This window comes from Musca domestica, unplaced genomic scaffold (assembly GCF_030504385.1).
Source record: "Musca domestica strain aabys unplaced genomic scaffold, Musca_domestica.polishedcontigs.V.1.1 50, whole genome shotgun sequence".
NCBI classification, from domain to species: domain Eukaryota; kingdom Metazoa; phylum Arthropoda; class Insecta; order Diptera; family Muscidae; genus Musca; species Musca domestica.
In genome coordinates, this window is record NW_026712347.1 from 2,534,304 (window position 1) to 2,548,785 (window position 14,482).

General features: G+C 35.1%; 1 protein-coding gene across 3 annotated transcripts in view; it reads left to right on the forward strand.

The window, feature by feature from the left end:
- The window catches only part of LOC101901767 (proton-associated sugar transporter A), a 38,691-nt gene that overhangs the window by 4,201 nt on the left and 20,008 nt on the right, over positions 1 to 14,482 (forward strand). Inside the window, exon 1 of one of the 3 annotated variants that reach the window (XM_059128408.1) lies at positions 8,820 to 9,225. The exons of 1 other annotated variant lie outside the window; for it this stretch is intronic. The gene's annotated coding sequence lies outside the window, so the exon portion shown is untranslated. Of the gene's footprint in view, positions 1 to 8,819; positions 9,226 to 14,216; positions 14,352 to 14,482 lie in introns of those variants that run through there. One more of the 3 variants, XM_059128407.1, reaches the window with a different exon arrangement.

Consider the following 14,482-nt stretch of genomic DNA (forward strand, 5'->3'; position numbering starts at 1 on the left):
AACTGAAAGTTTTCTTCTATCAATGATAGTTTGTGTTTAACAGAGAGAGTAAGAGAGACAGTTGTAGGTATCAGAATTGGACTTTTAATTGCCCTCTTCACCAAACCGGAAATTTATTGATTATCCAATTATTGAGGATAATCATAATATACAGGGTGAGATGAAAAAACTGCAATCGTACCATCGCTCGTTACCGTGATACTGGTAGCGTAGCCCGACGTCTAAAGTGGACGGAAGAAAACAGCATCATCGACAGAAATGGTTCGAAAAGTAATGAAGCGACTTGATCGAAACACGCGTTGCAGCAAAGTGGCTCGAGAGCTGAACATATCGCAATATAGCCATTGAAATTCCAATAAAGCCATTGAAATTCCAAAAAGTGCAAGAACTTACACCGTTACAGAAAGGAAATAGACTCAAAAGAGCTAAAGAGTTGCTTCGCTTGGCCGAAAGTGGTGAACTGCTGAATTCGGTTTTCTCCGATAAAAAAAAAACATTCGTTGTCCAGCAGTTTGTAAACAAACAAAATGATCGTGTTTACTTGCCAAAGAGGTAAGCTGAAAATGTGCACCTTCGGTTGGCCACCAGAACTCAAGCGCCGGTCATGCTGATGGTGTGGGCCGCCATAATAGCCGATAGTTGCTCTCCGCTTCTATTAATAGACCGTGGCATCAGAACAAATGCCGAATATTATGGCGAAAATATTCTAGAGGGTGTATTAAAGCCTTAGGCACACAAACATTTCGGCCGCAGACCTTGGACATTCCAACAGGACTCAGCACGCGCCACCCTAGAATGGTTACAAAATGAGGTTCTTCGCTTCATTTCCAGCTCACAATGGCCGCCAAAATCTCGGGATACCAATCCGTGGGACTATTGTGTCTGGAGTATTTTGGAAAGCAAGGTTGCCACTAAAAACTACCAAACTGTCGATCACTTCAAGCCAGCGCTTCGCCAGGAATGGGCCAAAATACCGCGAAGCAACATTCGGGCAGCGTGTGACGGTTTCATTGGCCGTTAGAAGGCCATAATTCGTGCCAAAGGTGCCCAATTAGAACAAGTCTAAACTTATTCTAAAATTTGATGCTATTTCCATCATTTTTTGCTTTCATTCAATAAAATTTAAAAAAATATAAAAATTATTGCATTTGACTTTGTTGCAGTTTTTTTTTTTTTTTTTTTGTATCTCACCCTGATGATATATTGTCAAATATATGCCAGATTCCATCATCTCCACTAGTTGGTCTTAAGGTGAAATTACGAGGATTACATACATAATATAATTTCTTCTAGCATAAGCCGCCGTATGGTATTTTTTATAACAAAGGAATTATAGTGGCCTGGTTAAAATTATTGTCCGAAAATAAATTAATTTGCTGGTATAAGAACGGAAATTTCAATTGTCCTTTTCCATTAAATCGAAAATATTTGATGATAATCACAATATGTTTCCAAGTGGCACTAACGGCCCTCCTTAGCCCCATGTCAGGAAATTGCACTAAAATGCAACGTTTTTAAAAAAATTTCCCTGAATTCTTATCTTCTACAAAAATACAAAATATGTTTCTATAATTTTTGTTTATTTTTTATGTCTATGGCTGTATCAATATATCACTAGCGGCCTATTTATTTATGATCAAAATTGTTTGTTTATAAATTTAAACTAGTTTCTAGAACTAAATTGCCACTTTGGTGATTTGGCAAATTAAAATAATCACACGGTCACCAGCTACCAGAGCTATAAAATAATTCATTAAATTTTTGACGCAGTCATTGCATTTAGGAAGCGCCAAGGAAAACCTAAAACTTGCCAAACTTGAACATATTTTTTTTTGGAATAATAAAATGGCTATTAGATTATGGGACCAAATCATCATAAAAAATAGTGAATGATCGATGTCTAAATAATGTTAATGATAAAGAGTTGAGTTAATTATGCTAAGAGGCTATTAAAATCAGATGAGTTTTAGGGTTCCAATAAAAATTCAAAATTTGTGATATTTGGTTTTGTAACAATAAAAATCTAGCATATGCCATTTGTCAATATTAAATTGAAATATAACCTCATTGATCTCACTATTTTGTTCATGCTAACATCCTACCTTTTTTTGAAGATCATTCTAGAAGTTTCGGCACTTGTTTCATTGACACCTGTTTTTTCGATTTCCTTGCATTAGAGAATTAATATTTTTAAAGCCGTTGAACTTGTCGAATGAAACTGCATAAATACCACAAAAATAAATTCTATTAAAAATACCAAATAAAAAACCGCTTGGCAAAACGTCATTTTTGTCGATAGCTCTTAAATAACTTTTTGTTTGAAAACAATAACAATATCAAGTAGCTATTTATTAATTTATGCATAGTCAGCTATGAAATCAAAACAAAGTTTACCACGTGAAATGCCGAACCAGTTTAAATTTCAGTTTCAGTCTAAGCAAAAACCAAAAAAAAAAAAGAGAAAAACCAAAAGAACAACAAAATTCAGTAGCTATGAATCCACAAAAGGTTTGCAGGCTAAATACTAAATTACTTAAAAATGCAAAAAATGGACAGTGGGATGAAAGATAAAATTTATTTGCAAAACCAATGCCACGAAAACAACTAACTGAAAAAATACAGGGTGAAATAAAAAATGCAACAAAATTTTTTTTAAATTTTATTGAATAGAAGCAAAAATGTCGGAAATAGCATCAAATTTTTGAATAAGTTTAGATTTGTCACCTTTGACACGAATTATGGCCTTAAAACGGCCAATGAAACCGTCACACACTGCCCGAATGTTGATCTGCGGTATTTTGGCCCATTCCCGGCGAAGCGTTTGTTTGAGGTGATCGACACTTTGGTATTTTTTAGTGACAACCTTGATTTACAAAATACTCCAGACACAATAGTTCAACGGATTGGTATCCGGAGATTTTAGTGGCCGTTATGCGCTGAAAATCAAGCAAGGAACCTCATTTTATAACCAAATGTTTCCGTGCTCAAGGCTTTAATACACCCGGCATTTTTATACCCTACAACACTATGTGTTGGGGGTATTATAAGTTTGATTGGGCCAGAATTTATGTAACACCTCGAAATATTGGTTTCCCATATAGGAAAGTATATATGGATCTTCCTAGCTCGCCGAGCTGAGTCGATCTAGCTATGTATGTCCGCCCGTCCGTCTGTCCAAGTTAATTTGTAATCACTCTACAGGTCGCAATTATGGCCCGATTTTCACGAAATTTAAAATGTAGGTGGGATTAATGTCAGAATAGAACCCTATTTCTTTTGAAGATGATCTCCAAATGCTCCAATTATAGACCAATCGTTGCGGAATTTCGCATGTAGCTAGAGTCTAGGGCGGGGAAGAAGCCTACCAATTTGGGTGGTCATCGGATAATATTTAGCGGGTAAAATAGACCCTATCTTTTGTATTGAAAAAAATCGAAATTTTTCATTAAACCGCGAATATTTTAAATCCCGGCGAAATCACAAAGTGATGACAGTGATACAATGATATATATGTCTATCAAAGAAGATATGCTTGAAAGATCTATTTTATATCGAGAACGGCTGAACTGATTTCGACAGTTCTAATTAATTCAGAATGGCCTCTTGGCAGAAAAGAAAAAACGCCTAAAAAATCGCATAAAAATATCTCTCTAAAGATGAAAATATTGATTTTGTAAATTTTCTCATATTTTTTCAATTTTGTCTAATTTTTGGCATATTTTCATTTTGAATTAAACATTTGGTAATATTTCTACAGCTAACAAAACTAAGTAGTTAGGATATCAGGATATCATATACAGATCGCATTTATGGCCCGATCCTTACGAAATTTTGCATGGGGATAAGATGAGGGTCAGAATAGAAGCCTACTCTTTTTGGAGATGATCGCCATATATTTAGGGGTTGAAATGGACCAAAAAACTGCAAAATTGTTAGCAGGTCGTAATTATCGCCCGATCCTCAGGCACATTTGAATGGGGGTTACCGGACATTGCAAAAGCCAAGCAGTTTTGAATGGCCATCAAAAAATATTCATTGTGTGAAATAGTTTGCCAACTTTTGTAGAAAAAATACGAAAATGTCCATTACAGTGACTTCTTGGAGAATTCACAAATACAGGAAAGACGCACTTCTGACTATTTCGTTAACGCTGATTTCGTTGAAGAATATAGTCAAATGGCTGTATCTCATATAGATGCGTTTCAGTCAAAAACCAATAATAAATGTTAAACTTTTGCCACTTCTGAGAGATTATGGGTCTTTAGGAAATATTGGTTCCAGATCTAGGAAGACCATTTAAGTGCAACATCTACCAATAAATTGGAAATGAGCAAATTAGTTTAAGTTGCTATTATTCGAAAATTAGAGAACGAAACCTGATGGTTTTCTTTTATTATTTGTTACAATATCTTGTGGAATTCTTTCGAGTATCTCGCCTATATAAACTGTATCGTTTATTGTAGTGTTGTAGGGTATTCAACGGTCGGCCCCGCTCGACTTTAGCCTTTGCTTACTTGTTGCTGATGCCATGGTCGATAAATACGAGCGGAGAGTGACCATCGGCTGTTATGGCGGCCCACACCATCACCAAGGCCTGCGCTTGAGTTCTGGTGGCCAACCGTAGGTGCACATTTCAGCTGACCTCTTCGGCAAGTAAACACGATCATATTGTTTGTTTTACAAACTGCTTGACAACTAATGTTTTCTCATCGGAGAAGACCAAATTCGGCTGTTCACCACTTTCGGCCAAGCGTAGCAACTCTTTAGCTCTTTGAGTCTGTTTTCTTTCCATTGCGGTGTAAGTTCTTGCACTTTTTGGAATTCCAATGGCAATGACCCCGAGCTCATTTTTCAATATTTGCCGTATGGAATATTGCGATTTGTTCAGCTCACGAGCCATTTTTCGGCCACTGCGACGTGGGATTCGATCAAGTCGCTTCTTTACTTTTCGAACCATTTCTGCTGATATTAGGATTTGCAAAGTTCGAGCAAAATCAGATCATTCTTTCTCTTTCTGTGCAGAAAATATATTTTTTTAAATTTCGACCTTTTATGAGGGAGGTACTAGAAGGAGTGGACCGATGTATTCCATCTTGACACCAGATCTTGAGTTAATAAAAATATTGGGATGTGTGAAATTTGAAGACAATCGGACTTTTACATCACATTTTATAAGAGTGGTAATTATTCAAAATTTTGACCCTTTGTGGGGGAGGTACTTGGTGGAGTGGACCGATATTGTCCATTTTCGCTCTTGACGTAGCACTGACGCAAATATTAGGATTTGCAAAGTTGGAGGAAAATCGGATTATCGTGTCTCTTTCTGTGCAGAAAATATATTTTTTGAAAATTTCGACCTTTTGTGGGGGAGGTATAAGAAGGAGTGGGCCGATATTGGCCATCTCCGAACTCGATCTAAGTTTGACAAAAATATTACGATGTACCAAGTTTAGACAAAATCTGATAATCTCTTTAAGAGTTATCGTGCGCACCAGCCAGACAGATGGACGGACATCGCTAGATCGACTGCAAATGTCCTGAAACGGATTTGGTCCAAAGAGACTTAGGGTCTAAAACTGATATTTCGATGAGGCACGTTTTGTCCGTATCGAATGATATATACCCTCTCTTGTTATATGGCTGAGGGTATAGAAAATTCACCCAAACTTGGCTGTGGAATTTAAACCACGGTCCTCGTTGTGCAGCAAACTAAAAGTTGCCGTCTCAACGTTCAGAGTCATTAACCCGTCTTGCTACAGCAACACTATATCATGCGTATGCTTTGGAAGCAATGTAGTGGTTGTGGACAAAACATCCATTGCTACAAAAAACAAGATTTGCTAGTAGAACTTGAATTGAACATGGAGGTTTTCAGGTGTTTAATTCACATGTGCTCAATTGCAATAAGTTCGAAATAAATATTACATTCTAAAGAACGGCCTTGTAAGCCATCATGCATACGGTGTGCTAATGTCTATTTGGACGGCCTTGAAGAAATTGAACTTACAGGTAATATGGTGAGTTCAGTCCCTTAAAACCAAAACAAATTCAATAGTCTTTCTTTGTAATAACTTTTCAGGACACTTCAGTTAGTTATGAAGCTAGTAAAGAGTCTCTAAAATGCGATTTAAACGATAACAAGCAGAAAAACTGCAAGTTCGGCCGGGCCGAACTTTTAATACCCTCCACCATTTGGTACAAGTTTGGCAATTTTCAAAAAAAAAAAAACAGTAAAGTAGGTCTTAAAGACGGGCGGGGCCGACTTTATGATACCCTACACCACTTTGCTAATTTAGTAGAGCTCCGCATAAAAATTAAAAGTTTTTATGGGAGAATTCAATCATACACCCTATGATTATAATTATAATTTAAAGTTCAAAGGACTAAATATAATTCGGACTTGTATTGCCCATTTGGTGCAAAATTAATCTGAAATCTGATAAAGATATATATAGGAGCTATATCCAAATCTGAACCGATCTCGATAAAATTTGGCAAAGGTATTTCTGAGCTGTTTTTTATATATTTCCCCAAATATTGTTGTTACGGAGGGCATATTACGGCTGTGGGTAACAAATACAACAAATCGGATGAACAGTATATATGGGAGCTATAGCTATATCTGAACCGATCTTCACCAAATTTGACATACTACCTTCTAGATTAAACTCGATCCTAGGTGCCAAATTTCATCCTATTTGGACAAATATTAGACGTTTGGTGCACAATATAAGGTAAATCGGACGAAGTTATATATGGGAGCTATATCCAAATCTGAACCGATCTCGATAAAATTTGGCACATGTATTTCTGAGCTGTATTTTATATATTTCCCCAAATATTGTTGTAACAGAGTGCATATTACGGCTGCGAAGGACAAAAATAACAAATCGGATGAACAATATATATGGGAGCTATAGCTATATCTGAATCGATTTCGATCAAATTTGGCATACTATGTGCAAAATTTCATACTATTTGGGCTAATATTACACGTTTGGTGCATAATAAAGGGCAAATCGGACGAAGATATATATGGGAGCTATATCTAAAACAAATGATTTTTGTAAAATTTCATCTGGATAGGGCAATAAATGCGAACTGTACTTTGTTTACAAAAATACATGGACAGACGGACGGCAGACGGACATGCATAAATCGACTCAGAATGTGATTCTATGCAGATCATCAAAAGGAACTATGGGTCTATCTCGTTTCCTTTTGCCTGTTACATACAAATGCACAAAGACATAATACCCTGACCACCTTGTGGTGTAGGGTATAATAAAATCCGTTAAAAATCTTGTCAAAATCTTAAAAATACCGACGTGGACCTGCATAGGCAACTTTTGTCATAAGTTATTACAATATTTAAATGCGAAACTTGAAGAAAAATCTGTTTATAATGTAGCTAAAACTATAAAAAAAACCGAATATCGGGGGATACGGTATATGGGGGCTATACGAAGACGTGGACCTACATGGCCCATTTTCTTTTTTATGCTGCGGTATCTATTACGAACTTCAAATACCAAATTTGGGGGCTATATGATAACGTGGACATACATGGCCCATTCACGAACTTAACCTGCCTACTGTCAACATATTAGCGTTCTATCTCAATTCGTTCGAAAGATCGCGTGATTACAACAGACAGAGAGACGGACATGGCTAAATCGTCTTAGAATTTTACGCTGATCTAGAATATATATACTTTGTTGGGTCTGACATGAGTATTTCGAGGAGTTATGAAAGGAATGACAAAATTAATATACCCATAATATAATATTGTGGTAATATCTGAAACTAATGTATTTATATGGCCCCTAATGAACTACAGACTCTCTAGTTCCAATGTATCCATATACCCCGGACAAAATGTCGTTCAGAAATTTTCAGCTCAAATAAATTGCTTATAGAAAAAGTATGGATTTTCTACACTTGGTCAGTAGTACTGATGCCTATGTCAGTAGTGCTGCACTATTGACATTTCCAACAGGGTAGTAAAAAAAATCACGTCCTTCACCTTTTCTTGTGCAGAGTGCGCCCCTTACGTTTTTGAATTGTTACCCAAATTTTAACGAACGCCGAAAAACATTTTAATAATATTTGAAACATAATTTATTTGGAGACTTTTAAGCTATACAGCAAAAGTTGATACATTTTGTTCCACTGTATTCACTGGAATTAAGCAAATTTCAAATCGATACAATTCAGTAACAATCGCGAGATGACATATTGAAGATATAACATAATTTATTGACCCACTAAGGCAAAGGTTACTTAAAATGGAAATAGACAAATTGATGGTGCCGCCATCGTCACCGCCGCCGACATCATAACTCAGACTCAGCCATAGTGAACGTCGCGTCACGTCGCCGAAAAAAAGTGCGTGCGGAAGTTGAATTATTCGTGCGAATCTTATGATATTTTAAATTATATACAAACATATCGTATTTACACTTTGTGTGGTGGCAAATGTGAAAATTGAAGTATTGAATTGAAGAAGGCACGACAACAACGCAAACAAATGACAAGAAAAAGAAGAAATGATATTATCACCACATCGCATTATTGTATTTCATTTAAATGGTTAATGTTCTTTTGTTAAAAAATTTAAGTTTTCTTACAATGCAACAACAATGGCAACAACGTCTTCTTATTAACGATGTCGCCTCCTCCTCCTTCTCCCCCTCCTCTTTTGTCGTCTTCTACTTTGGCACATTCCAAACGAGATTGTCGCAACGCAGCGATCGAGTGTTTTGTGCTTCTGTTTTCTGCTGAAATAGTTTCAGTTCGAATTGAAACGTATCGAGTGCTGGTAGTGATCGTCGTAACGCAAGTGGTTGATGTCCGTGATAATATCGTTGGCTCCTTCGTCCGATAGTTACAAAATTTAATTGTTGATAAAGAAATTAATCTGAAATGCAAAGAATTTATGTGAATTTAATGTGAAAAAACAAAGATTTGTCAAAAATGAAATTTACCAATTTTATGAATTTAAAAATACTAAAATTTGTATGTTAAACATAAATATTTTTGGAAATAAATTTTTGATTTGAATATCATTTGGAAGTGTCGTTTAAACATAGCTTTTATTCGAGTGAATATAAATCTGGATGATTATTTCGGTTAAAGTGTTTTATTGTAAAACCGAATAAGATTGGATTATTAAAATATTGTGGCTGAAATAAGCAATTTTTTCGTAATTTGAGAACTACATAAGTAAGTAAATGTCGTCACGGTTATAAGCCTATGCAATTATTATTTAAAAGAAAAAGTATTAAATATAATAATAGGTAACCTAGAAGGATTTTGTCAAGAAGTACTTAAGAATGAAATTAAATAAATGTGGTCAGTGTTCATTCATTCAAGTCTTTAATACCCTTTATATGCCATTGGTTCATAAAATTATTTGATATTCATCCCAACTTTTTCTAAGCAGACCATTTTTGGTATAACAGGTTCAAAAATAAGTCGGCTTATTCAGGATGAGTTCATAACCTTAAGTTAAAAAAGTTTGACTTGCCTAAACAGCTACTTTTTTGTTATTTTTTCCTTCAACAAAGAAGTTGCTTTTAAATTTTGATTAATTGATTGATTGATTGATTGCTAAAAAATTAGAAAAATAAAATTAAAATAGACTTAATGGCGCCCAACCAAGAGATCACAATTATCGAATATTTTTATTTATTCAATGCTTTTATTTACGAATTTATAGCTGATTTTTTTTTTTTTTTTTTTTTGAATTAGAGTAAAAAGCAACACCACCATTAATGTGGTATAAATGATTAAGTAGTGAAAAGTTAGGGACATTTGTCAGATTTTCTTCATCCCGCTGCTTCAACAGAGCCATAGGAGTTCCGTAGCGGTAAACCATTTTGGTGAAGATATATAATGTACGACGTAGTGACCTAGGTCTCTTGTGGCCAGATCCCTTTCAGGACATTTGGAGTCGAACAAAAGGTGTCCGTCCGTCTGTCTGTCGAGCTGGCGCGCAGGATAACTCTCGAATAACTTTATCCAATATTATTGTCAAACTTAAATCGGGGTTCCTAGATGGGCAATATCGGTCCATTCCTCCTGGTACTTCTCCCACAAAAGGTCAAAATATTCACAGAAAGTAATTTAATGTATAGAACAAGAAAGATTCATTCAATTTTGTGCAAACTTTGCAAATTTCAATATTTGCATCAGTGCCTATGTCAGATGCGAAAATGGACACTCCATCAAGTAGCTCTCCCACAAGGCGCCAAAATTTTGAATATTTATAATTCTCATAAAATGCGAAATATGCATCCGATTCTCTTTAAATTTCGCAGATACCATTATTTGTATTTACATAAGATCTGGTGTAGATATAGAAGATATGGGCCCACTTCTTCTGGTACTTACACCACAAAAGGGGTCTATTTTAAATAACCAAAACGCACTTAATATGCGAAATAAGCTTCCGATTCTCTTCAAATTTTACACATCTCAATATCTGGCGTGAAGATGATAGATATCGTCATGCCCCTTCTGGAACCTCCACATAAAATGTCATAATTTTAAATACTTATTTCTCTCCTAACTTGCGAAATAAGTCAACGATTCCATTGAATCTTGGTATATCTAAATATTTCTCTCAACCAGAGATCTGAATTTATCGACTCACTCACATGTCTCATAAAAACATGGCATAGGCTGAGGGTATACATCCGTCGACAAAGCCGACTGATATTTTTAACTTGTTCCTCTTTCTATGAGCATTCGATAAAAATCCGAATAACTAATTTCTCTGTCTTCCTGATAGAGACCAACAGAACTCTAGCGAGCATGCCATCTGGAAGCTGCTGCATCACGAACGGTTTAGGGGAGAGGACGGAACCTGGTTCCTGAAGAGATGACCTGGAAACCAGATTCTCTTTTTGTCTACCGGATTAAAGCACGGTCCTCCAAGTGGAAAACCACGCAATCGCATAGGCTCTGAACTTGTTTAGTACACACAAAAAAAAAAAACCAACTACAACATTAAAATAACGAACTGCAATTGCATAAAGACGATTAGCAACTACGCCAAGCATAAATCAATAGATTATATACCAGACAGGAACGAACACAGAAATGTATGTCAACGTCCGTCCCTGGTACCAGGTCCTACATATATTAGATGTAATGAATGTGTAAACTTACTGACTAAAAATACCAGAAAGATACGTACAAACATCTAGAGACTACAAAACCCAATAAACGTCCAAATGTACCACTGGAAAAACAAGTAAAAAACATTGAATTCAGCCGGGGCGAACTTCTGCTACCCTCCAACATTGAGCAAAGAAAACATTTTTATGTAAAAGAATCTGAATTCAAACGTGTTCCACTTTAAACTACAAATATATGTAAGACCGTTTGGATTATTATGTTAAACATTTCAAAATACCATAAAATGGGTGAGGCCATTATATGGGGGCCATACCAAAACGGGAACTTTTAAAGACATTTTTATACTTCAAGGATTGTTATCTACCAAATCTTCTTAAATACCCGTTTTGAAGCAATTTTGTGGGTAAATGTGTCTAGGATTATCAAAATACAGAATATCGGGGGGTATCGTTATATGTGCGCTATAGAAAAACGTGAACCTACATTTTTAATGTTCTGCCACCAGAGCTAGAACCCATTATGAACTGTAAATACCGATTCTCAAAGAAATCCGTGGGCCTAAATGTTCAGTGTTCTGCCACCGGAGCTAGAACCCATTACGAACAACAAATACCGTGTAAAATGTGGCAAAAATCATCAAAACATCGAATATCGGGAGGTACCGTTATATGGCGGCTATAACAAAACGTGGACCTATATATTCTATGTTCCTCCACCGGAGCTAGAAATCATTACGAACTTAAAATAACAATTTTTAGACAAATCCGTAGAATAATTCGGCAAAAAGCATCAACATACCGAATATCGGAAAGTACCATATATGTTTTTGGGGGCTATACAAAAGCGTGTTTCCCACCGGAACTAGCAACCATTATGACCTTCAAACACCAATTTTTGGACAAATCCGTGAAAAAATGTGGCGAAAATCATTAAAATACCGAATATCAGAAGGTACCGGTATATGGGGTCTATACCAAAATGTGGACCGATATATCTCATTTTCAATACCAACCATCGTAGACACGATATAAATTGTTCTGCCTGACAGACAAACGTACATCGTTAAATAGACTTAGAATTTTAGCCGATCATGAATATATACACTTTATGGGGTCTACGACGAATATTTAGGGATGTTACAAACGGAATGACAAAGCTAATATTCCCTACTTTTTAAGGTGAAGGGTGTAAAAGATAATAAGTTTAGGGGGCTGAATTTTGATGTCCTCCACTATTAGGAAAACAATTTCAGTTTTCCTCCATTTTCTTCCAATATATTCAGTTCTTTTTTAAACTATTCCATCGAAAATGTGGATAAAATCTTCAACGTATATCGGGGCTATATGTACGAAAATATGAATCTGTGTAGACACTTTTCTGTCAGAGAAATTGCCACCTATATCATATTTAAGATATCGAATTTCAGACGGTTTTCCAGTTACATTTTTTGAAGGAAATTATGTAGAGAGGGTATATATGTTTTCAAATTAAAAAAAAAAAAATGTAATGTAAGGATCCGATTGTCTTCCAATTACACACTTTACAATATTTTTATTAACCCAAGGTCTGGTGTGAATATGGAATATATCGGTTCGCTCCTTCTGGCACCTCCTCCACAAAACGTCAAAATTTTGAATATCCATTGGCACATCTCAATATTTCTATCAACGCAAGATCTGTTACAAAAAAGGTAGAGAACGGACTATTTCTTCTGGTACATCCCCCCAAAAGATCAAACTTTTGAATAACCAAAACGATCATAAAATCCGAAATAAGCACTGGTTCTCTTTATATTTCAAACATCCCAATATTTCTACTAACATAAGATCTGCTGTGAAAACGATATATATGCGAACCTTTTTGGTACCTTACCCACAAAGTGTCACAATTTTCAATAATTTTATCTTTTCAACACTTGTGAAACATGTCAGTGATTCATTACAACTTGCTATATCTAATATTTCTCTCAACCAGAAACCTGAGATGAAAATGGAAATGATCGGAATTTATGATTACGCATAAAATTGAATATAAATGTTCTTGTAATTTTACCTATACTAATATTTTTATCTCTATTAGATGAAGTATGAAAATTGAATCTGTCGGCAAAACCTACCGATACTTTTAACTTATTTTTACAGGTTTTGATTCCTGTCGAATTCTCTCTTTTAAGAGTGCGTTGTAAATTCCTTGTACGAATATAACTGTTTTTTTCAATTTATAAAGAAAATTTTAAATTTACCTACTTAAGTGACCAATGCCACGATAACGATGAAATATTTAATAGTATTTATTCTAATTTTTATGCACAACATTAATTTTATCAGAACTGTCTAAAGAAGGCCAAACCTGACGTAAAAAAATGTTGCTTCAACTTTGAACTACGGAAATACAACTGCCAGTATAAAATTAAGATCAATCAGTAGCTGTTTCGGTTCACCTTAATAGAAGAAGGACTCTATTTCAATGAAGTATAATTTTGAATTTTTCGAAATAATTTCGAATCCAGTATCTCATAAATTTAAATGAAACCAATTTTTTATTATATTGCAAACATATTTATTGATGTTATTAACCAAAGAAACATTATCGTTGATAAACAATCAACAAACACACATTTCTAGTAGCAATTCAATGTCAAGAACACCAAAAAAAGAAAAAATTGGTCAGCAGTGATTGTTGTTGCTGTTATCTGCAAACGCCGTCATAAAACAATAAAACAGCATTGATTGAATAAATATTAGGGTTCTCCGTCCGTGTGTCGTGCGTCGTTGGTGGGTCGGTTGGTCTATTATGGTGCTGTTATCTGATGGAAGATTATTTTGCTAAAAAGTGGTTTTTAATGGCCCATACAAAGGGTTTTATTAACTCGATTAAATAGCAAATTAAAATAATTCATGTAAATTTACAATGGAATATTTTGGAATGAAACAAATAAACAAAATTGTAATTTTGAGTGGGTTCTCCCTTATGTCTCATCTGGTTTCTTTTTTATGTTTTCTGTTCCTGAACTTAACGAAAGCAGATGATCGATCTATTGTTGTTGGCATAAAATTTAGTGATGGAATAAGAGACCGTTGCAGCAGTTCAGTGCTAGAAGTCAGTCAGTCAATGCACTGTGGATAATCTCGGAATACCTAATCGTATTTATAAACGCACACACCTATATACATAAAACAGATGTACAAACGAAGTATATGATTAGGGTATGTGAAAGAATTTGAAGAGAAGTGATTAGCTAAATATAATATTAAAATAACAATGCAAAGCAAAATGATAAAAAATATTTTAATTTTCTTAAATAATTTGTTGGAAGACTTTTTGAAAAAAAAAAAAA